Source organism: Limulus polyphemus, unplaced genomic scaffold, assembly GCF_000517525.1.
Source record: "Limulus polyphemus unplaced genomic scaffold, Limulus_polyphemus-2.1.2 Scaffold2154, whole genome shotgun sequence".
NCBI lineage: Eukaryota > Metazoa > Arthropoda > Merostomata > Xiphosura > Limulidae > Limulus > Limulus polyphemus.
In genome coordinates this window covers 31,473-41,364 of record NW_013667764.1, presented here as the reverse complement: position 1 = coordinate 41,364, position 9,892 = coordinate 31,473, and the positions used below count along the sequence as shown (strand labels likewise).

Genomic DNA, 9,892 nt, shown 5'->3' with positions numbered 1-9,892 from the left:
TTCTAAATCTGAGCAACCAACAGCTCACAGCAGACTGGTTAAATTTAGTTTTTCTAGAAATTTGCCTTTGTTGAAATTCTCTCATTGCCCAATGAAACACTCACTGCTTTTTTCCGTGAAGTTAATTCGCAACTTATGGCCATGGTAGCGTCACACATATGTTGTAGCAGATGGGCTTCTAATCTAACTCACAGTAAGAGCCTCTATTTATAGCTAAAAAGCTACTGTTGCAACACCCGGACAGCCTATAAAGCTACCGATGTAATAATTAGTTATTATTGCATTATCCATGTAACACATTTACACCTACATGTATTTGAGGATTAAAACAGATGATGATTTTGAAGAAAAGTGTGAAAAACTGAGCTGGGTGATGCAATAAATTTTTCCACCACTGTATTTCTCTCTAGATTATAAAGCATAAGAGATAAACACAGTACTGAAAAAGCGTCACCCAATAGACCCCCTTTTACTCTTACATTTTTAACACCACTTCTCCTACCCTAAAATAACACAAATTGATAAGTTATAACAGAGGGAGACTCACGAAGCTAGAAATTATTTATTTTGGTAACACTTGGAAGTGTAACCTACTTGACGTTTTTGGACATTGTTCTCCTACCCCAGAACAATACACATTGAAGAACTATAACAGAGGGAGAGTCACGAGGGTTTCTTGGTGGAATAGCGGTAAGTCTACGGACTTACAATGTTGAGATCCGGGTTTCAATTCCCCGCTGTGGACACAGCAGATAGCTCAATTTAACATTTCTCTAAAACAAGCACAAATACATAGAGTCTTGAGGTTGGAAAATATCTATTTCAAACACATTATTGTCAAAATCATTTTGAAAGTATATCATTAAAGTCCATTTAGATCTGGTAATTGTAGTCCTACCTATTGGAAATTTATATTTTGCAAAACCATTCTGACGTCATGATGTTTGCAAATGATGTATTTATTTGAAATAGTTCACATTTTGCTTCAAAATCACTATGATATCATGATGACTGTGAATGATGAATATATTCAGAAGCGTTCACGTTGTACTTCTTGGAGCTAATAGTAGTACATTATAAAATCCAGGGTTAAAACAAGTACGGCCCTTGTAGCTTAGCTGTAAGTTTGAGGGCTTATGAGTTTAAAAATCGGAATTAACTACTCGCAGTGGGCAAAGCATAGATGGCCTATTATGTAGACTTGCAACTAAGAACAAACAGAAGAAAACAAACACACAGGTGTCCTAAACTAGAAAATTTAGAAAATGTGTAAATAAATGTTCTCGGATGTGATGTTTGTGGTTATTGAAAATTTTTCAAGGATTGTAAGCAATAAAAAAAGCGTGGTACACTAAGACGCATAAATATGCAAGTTTCACAGACATTTGACATTTCTTCAACCAGTTTCTTCCTTCCTTTTGAACAAAACAGACCAATCGTGTAATCGACACCCTAGTAATTTCTCGAGATTAGGTGACACTAATAGGTTATATCAATAATGTGGTTAAGATCTTATTGTCCATGATATTGTTTTTCTCTCTTCCCTTTTCTTGTATTAAAAGGTTATCTTTGCTTGTTTATCTGTTAAAGAGATGGAAAAATCGTTATAACCTTTTAATTTATCTGAAATTAAGGTAATCAAAAAGGAAGGCTAGTTCTCGTTAGAAATCTGATAGATATTGATGAGGTAGCTATTTAAATCTGGGTGCCGACTAAGAAAAGCATAAAAGTACGTACAAGGTACAAATACCGTTTTTTTTGCTTTGATGTAATTGTTTCTCCTTCATATACTGAACAAACTTCTGACGGCGTCCAATTGACAGTTAAGCATTTCTTTAATATTAAAAGTGGACGTAATTACGTTTATAATGAAATAGGAACATCAAAATGTACATTTTAGTGATGTTATCAGGAGATTTACGAATTTTAATGTGTAATAGTGTATAATATCATAGTGGCTATTTTTTATAAGAAAAGGTTATTTTATATTTTGCTATAAAAAAGTTTTATAGTGGAACAGAAACATCAAAATATACATTTTAACGCTGCTTTCAAAAGAATTGTGAGTTTTAGTGTGTATATAATATATATATTTAACTAGTCCCTAGTCATCCGGCAGATCAACAGTAAGTTTACATATTTAAAACGCTAAAATCCGCGGGTTCGATTCTTCACGCTGAATAGATGGAAAACTTCTTTGATAGGGTGCAGATAGACCATTGTAGGCTTCGTGCTAAAACAATGAAACAGAAAGTACGAAATGATAGGCGTTCATGCATTATATTAACAAACATTTCATAAAATACTATAATCTTTATAACTATGAAAAAGTAGTGCCCGCGTGCCACGCTCTGCACTGCGGCAACGGTGTAACAGAAAGAATCATTTATTAATAACCATTGTTTGTCTTATTCTAGAAACAGTTCTCTGGAAGATCATGCCAGGAAGTTAAAAATAATTGTCAAAACTTAAGAAGGGTGCGTGTTTGTGTGGCTGATTTAAATTCGTGTTTCAGATTGCATTAATTACTTCACGCGCCAGACGGTAGTTGCAATGGAATGGGTTTCAGCACCTTAAAATGGAATCGATAGCACGGAGAAAGGCAATGTTTCAAAAGGATTTGAGAAAAAGGTGCTTCGTATGAGGAAGGTTGACAAGTAAGGTATGCAAAAAAGGAAACACGAAAATGAAGGCTGCCGCCAGCAAGGCCTCGCTTGAAATATTGATGCCAAGTCAGCTCCACTTTTTACCTCCATTGTTTTACCCTAAACGTATCCATCTGTTTGAATTCTTAGTGTCCGTTTGCAAGATCTTATCACCACAAGTGAGACATTTCACGCTGAAGTCAAAGGCTTGAACATGCATATATCATTTTCGAGGTGGTGGCTCACTGTGAGATCACTGACATCTATTACGTGTCAATTCTTGTTGAATACGTAACTGTGATTTATAACTCGAGATACATGTATTTGGAATTATATTGTCAGTTTGGGATAATTTTTTAATTTGAAAGATTTCTTTCTGCTCAACGCTGGATGCAATGATTTTCCCTTATCCTCGTTTCTCCACCAGTAATAAATAAATCACATTTAAAGAAGCAGCTGGATGATGTTTCTGTCATACTGAAGCATTAACAAAGATACGGCTTATATTATTATGCTCCGTATTAAGACTGATCTATAAGACGCTATTCCAAACAGCTTTATAATGTTGCCCACTCTTGATTGCTTTTCCGCCAAATTTTGGTCAGACGTTCTAAAAACACCTCAATGGACCAAAAATGTGTTTTCCTTTAGGAAGTGGCTTTAATTTCCTTTAGCTTTCTGATATAGAAGATTTATTTGAATATAGAGAAAAAAGAAAAAAAGATTTACCCTGCCAAGTTAGTACATGTCAGAATCTTGACCAGGACATATTGCAGGACTCATTTCAGCTAAAACAAAACAACAACAACAACAAAACAACTATTAATACACACCTTTACGACTTTTCTGTTTTCGGGGCCTGACAGTTCTACTAATAGCATTATATTATGTTTATGAAATAACTTGGGGAAAAGATTATGCTTTGTGTTAGTAGTGACTTAATATGATGGATGCTTTTTGTCTTGGGTTTGCTCCTAATCTATGTGTTTTGTCTTGGGTTTGCTCCTAATCTATATAGATAAATCTGATTTGTCAAAGTGGCAGCCTGTATAGCTCTCGCTTTTTTTGTTAATAATAACGTTTTGGAAAATGGGCTCGCAAATCTAATAAATTAAAATTTATAGTACGTTATTCATTTTGACGAAGTGTATTGTTATAACGCGCAATATTTACAACATTCACGACTTAATAACTCTAGTATAAGTGAATAATGATGACATGTTTTGCCATTGTGAGTGTAAGTTAGAAACATGCATTTAGATGTAGTGATTATATGTATTTGTGGGGGCTTTAACAGCTTTCGGAGTTAGTTCGAATGCTTAGAAGACATTTTGTACCATTTATGTTAAAGCAAAATTTTCAACAAATTCTTTACTAGGTTTTCAGGCACGTGTGAACGATATTCTGTTTTCAAAGGTCACTTAACTATTCCTTGTAAGTCTCTAGGCTACCCTTTTAGTGTATGGTAATTATATTGAATATCATATTGTGTCTTGGAATGTTGTTGGATTTAGGATTGAGAGTAAATTATCCTACGTCTCTAGCTATATTTACTCTGCACTGAATGGCTATGTCATGACCTTTAATGCACTTTAAATAAGGTTCTTAATATGTGTTTATGAAATATCTTCAATTTATCCTGAAAATAATTGTCCTGAACTGTTGGAAGGGTTTGTTTCTGCTTTCAATAGAATTTCCAGATAGATAGTAAATATTTCTCTATAGGGCGCACGTTCTTATTCAAACTGGACATATTAAAGTAATTTCAAGTTTTCGCTCAACTCTAGACTTTGTTGAATGAAATTCAGTGTGTTACTTTTGATGGAAGGGATTTCCTAGGGTTATTTCTCAAGGTTATATTTTTGATATTTCATCTTAGCTTTCCCATTTATTTTGCTGGAATCGTTTCGGTTATCCTTGTGGCTAACTAAATCTGGTGAGAATGAGTGCAATATAGTTTCTGTGTTATCTCTATATGTTTTGAGAATGGTTTTAAAGCGGTTTTTTGGAGAGTTTTCTTTTGCATATTTTAGAGCAAAGCCCCATTTGACTATCTGCCGTGTCCACCGCGGGGAATCGAACCCTGTTCTAGTGTTATAAGTCCTTAAACTTATCGCTGACCTATAGGGGTCCTGTTGGCCATGTTTCATTTGCTAATTTTGTTATCTTATCGGTATTTTGATTATGCGAAATTACAGTCTACGAATTGATTTTCCTGCTATTTGTTTCATCATAATAGGTAGAGATATTATGGCTCGACTCGTCTTCCTAATCAAACATGTCACATGAAAGTCTTATTGTTTCAAACACTGCTGATAAACTCTGCTGAGCTTATTCTTCCTTTGCTACTCGATTGCTCAGAAGCAAGCTTGGGAACTGAAAACGCTAAAAATCAACGTTACACATCTACAGTGGGTTCATCGCAGATAGCCCGTTGTGTAGCTTGGTGCTTAAAAATAAATTTATTTCTCTACTGTGTTTGCCCATATGGATTGAAAATATACGATAAATTTCTTTCTCTCCTGTGTTTGCCCATGTGGATTGAAAATATACGATAAATTTCTTTCTCTTCTGTGTTTGCCCATGTGGAGTGAAAATATACGATAAATTTCTTTCTCTTCTGTGTTTGCCCATGTGGATTGAAAATGTACGATAAATTTCTTTCTCTTCTGTGTTTGCCCATGTGGATTGAAAATGTACGATAAATTTCTTTCTCTTCTGTGTTTGCCCATGTGGAGTGAAAATATACGATAAATTTCTTTCTCTTCTGTGTTTGCCCATGTGGATTGAAAATATACGATAAATTTCTTTCTCTTCTGTGTTTGCCCATGTGGATTGAAAATATACGATAAATTTCTTTCTCTTCTGTGTTTGCCCATGTGGATTGAAAATATACGATAAATTTCTAAACTTGTTGATTATATTACTCTCACTTGATTTTTTTAAAAATTTTTTACAAGAATATAATCTTTCTAATTATGAGCGTACCGAACCCGAATACTCTAGTGGTTACTTTCCATTGCTACTCGGTTGCTACACCATCGCCCGACTCCACTGTTATTAGATTTATCTTCATGCTGTTTCATTCACACCATCAAGTTACAAATGTAGGCATAGCAGAGTTTGTGCAGATCTTTCTTTATTCTGGATATTTATTTATGCATTGGAGGAATTGTTTGTTGAAGCAATAAAATTTATCGAAACAAATACATCGTAAAAAACTTGTTGGTAATGTAAACATATATCTAAGCTAATTACGTGGTTCATTTAAACTTTTGTGAAAAATCCAAATATGGAGATCCACCTACAACTCATAACGACACTTGCGTTTCCTGTTTGAATAATTTTAAAGTGCAAGACATTCAGGCATGTTTGAAGAATGTTAAAGTGCATAGCATTCAGCCATTAATGAAGCAATTGGAAGCAGCGGAATGTCACGACTGGATTATGTGGGCCAACATGTAAGTTGTGAAGTATTTGGATGTCTAGTTTACAAGATTTAGTTAAAATTAGAGGAATTGTTAAACGCAATTTTGTGGATGGAGAAATTCCTCTTTCTTTGTCTTACATTTCGTGTTGTCGTACTTTCCTTAACCTCTTTCTAATTCATAGTATCTGTCATTGTCTTGTCTGTAAGAATCCAGTGCAATTATCCTTAACACCCTTGAGAAATGGGCCTTCCTTCAGCTTTGTATGTTACAACTCCTGGATGTATAATGATATTCAATGGTGCATCGTATAGAGGTACCATACAGTCTAAGTTGTACGTTGTGTAAAAAACAAGGATCGTGAAACTTCTATACTTTACTTATCCTGACACTTCATAAATCATTGATAAAATCTGTATAAGACACTTTTAGCTGTAACGAAAAGAAAATTGAGAGATTCCCATTTGATCACTCTAATATACTTGAAAAACAAAAACTGTAAGACCTATTGCTAAAATAAAACAGATATTTTATAATGGGCTCTTCGTGATGTTTCTGTAATAAAAGTTCTTGCGAGGAATAAGACAATATTAACTTGTAGGAATATTAAATGGAATACAGTTTCTCAAGTTGTATGAATGGCTGAATATTTATTTCGAATCCTGGTGTTAAAATGGCATTTACAATTAATGTAAATATTAGTTTTTAGTGATATTAGCTGATGGTACTCGTTAAGGAAATAAATCTTGTATAAGGGACAGTGTTAGATAATGTTCTTCATTTTTCTTTCTATGGTTATTAAACCTCTAATGACCACATTAGATGATAATTGCATACCCTGCTTTGTGGACGACAATAATTGATTCATTTAACTGATTAAGTATTTGTGTCTTTAAATTCAAAGCTAAAAGTCTAAGAAAATAGGAAATGCGCCATATTTCAGGATTTTTAAAATCCCTTTTGCAGAGCAAAATCCCTAAAACAAAAATAGCTCGTGTACAAAGTAAAATAGTTTCCAGTTATCATATAAAAATTTCTGTGATCGAGCCAGCTAATTGTGGGTGACGGATGCTAACACACAGACACACACATAATGGATGATCTTTATTATAAGTTGGTATAAAAAATTAGTTTTGTGTATATTTTTGTTGCACACATTCTTTGTTTGTGCTCTAAGTATAACTTAACTTACTCTAGCGAGTCTGTTTATAACTGTAAGCCTAGAATGAATTCCAGGATTAATCATTAAATAAACTATAAGAATACAGCTTCTTTTGGCACACATAGCTAATGAGAAACAGTTTGGTAAATCAAATTACAATGTTCAAAATAAATACAACATAAAAATTGGTTTTATTTCTAAGTACTTAATTCAAATTTGCTATTGTTTTAATGAAGTAATTTTTGCACATTGTATCACATGATCTATCCATCGATACGAAGGTGTTGTTTCAAACAATATATAATATTCGAAACGGAGTAAAACTTGTTTATGAACTCATTATGGATGTGCAAACCTGCATTATCTCGCCCTTAAGCATTTTTATACAGCAACATTAAGTCTTGATTAATAGAATTCCTCAGTCGATAATATTACATATGTGATTAAATTAAATCCGTTTATGTGGAGAAAAGTTCATCCTTCTTGTATCGATAACTCTATTGATGCTATCAAATGTTCAGAAAGTTTTATTTTCTACATAAACTGGTGATTACTTAAAACTGGTGGAATAACATATTTGGCGTGAGCGCTATGTTGTGAATAAAAACATAAGATTGTGAAAATAATCACTTAATTCTGATCCATACCCTGAACTTTGCGGTGAAAGCTCCAAGGAAAATATACATATTTAAAATGAATAACATGGAGATGGGGTTTGAACCTATCATTTCATAAGCATGTAAACGTAGTTTAACATTTTGATGATAAAGACCATAATTAGGTTGATTATATTAAAAATTATCTCATAATATTCTTACTCAGATACTAACTCTTCATTAACATGACATATGTGGAAGAAACGTTACGTCATACATTACTAAACATTGTTATAATAATGCAGTATCCTGTCATTGTTAAATAGTTTTCTTCGTCAGTAGACTGAAAAACGGTTCACTTTTGAAGAGATCTCTATGAGATGGTTTATGAGCAACTCACTAAAATATCAGAGTTTGTGAAAAGTTTCATAAAGTGGAAGCTGTTTTGTTCGTTCATTTGAAGTTAAGCACAAAGCTACACAATGGGCTATCTGTGCTCTGCCCACCACGGGTATCGAAACCCGGTTTCAAGAGTCGTAAGTCCGCAGACATACCGCTGTGCCACTGGAGGGCAGTAGAAGCCGACTGAGAAGTTTGATTTGACTAAATGTATTTGTATTCCATATTAATAATAATGATCTTCTTTGTTACAAAATATCCAAACATTTTGGTCAAGACTGTAATAAAGTGGTCAGGAATTGTACACCACGATAATTCTGGTTTAAGTGAATGTTGTAGGACATCGTTTTAGAGGTGTATAAGATTTATTTCATTTAGAAACATTATATTTATTGTATAAAAGAACGTCACATATTTTGAGATAGATTGTAATTTCTCCACTTAGTACTTCAAAATATTACAATGTAACGAAAATATGTAATTATAATAATCAATATAGGTGTACTACACCAATAACTTAAAGTAATGATTAGAATTTGGAAACTTACTTTTTAATGTAATTCCAAATTAGAGAATGAACGAATATTTTGATTTATCAAGTTTTGCACGTGTTGTCTATCCTGGAAAGACGGTTCTTCAGTTTGAATCATTTTATGATTGGCGGATTTGTTTATTTTGAATTGTGTAACGAGCTTTATTCATCTTCATTAGTTTGGAAGTGACGTATGAAACTGTGCTAGAAGTTCAAAATGTCGTCTCCAAACGACTGCAAGTGGAGAAAGCTCGTTTTATTCACCAAAATGAATCATTAACTGTTACCCAAACTTTATTTTACACAACTACTCATTTTTTGGTCATTTTAATGTTGGTTCTTTTACCTTATAATTTTGTGACAGTTGTCGCTGCTGACGGCAGGCGGTGCTTTTTATGGAAGTTTAAGGCATGTGGTGACCCATTTTTTTTTTATCCAAGCTTCTACTAGAACACGCTAGAGAGCCTAGAGAAGTACGTGGAAGATCAAATACGTTACAAATTGAGCGACTACTGTCTTTCGTATTATTAATATGGCCGTTAGGACTCTCCACTTTAGTGCTCATTGACTCAATATGGACAGCACTCAGAGATTATCAGTGCCCTGATGTTAAGAAACATATATCGTGAAGTCTCCAGTCTAGAAGACTTGCCTGAATCGTGGAGTTAAGTGCACATTTCATTTAGACTTTCATCGAGATCTGCAGAAATTGGTTTCTTATGCTCTTGAATCAAGGTTTCGTATTGCTAAAAATAATCGACAGTGTGGCGATTGAAGGGACAGATAGATCAGAAGGAAAGCAGCTTGTAAACAACACTCTTCACCACCTCTTGTAGGATCGAATAATAGGATTTCACCGACACTTTTATAGCACAAGCACAGTTCCAAATCTCAGCGCGCGTTTTAGTATCAACGAGTCGCGAACAACTAACTTTCAGATTCACATATCGCTTATGCTAACCATTAGGCCAACGCCCGCTCATATCAAGTTTGGAAACAGTATGAGCCAATTAGTTAATATTTGAGAGATAAATTATAGTTTTCTTTTGGCATCTAAACCATTTTACGTAAAGAATTTCCTATTTGTAATAAATAAATTATGTTTAAATTTTATCCTTAAAATGTTCATC

General features: G+C 33.8%; 1 long non-coding RNA gene across 1 annotated transcript in view; it reads left to right on the top strand.

Annotated features, from left to right (window-relative positions):
• LOC111087441 overlaps window positions 1–9,892 on the top strand; it is a 44,343-nt gene that overhangs the window by 11,051 nt on the left and 23,400 nt on the right. The window lies entirely within an intron of this gene.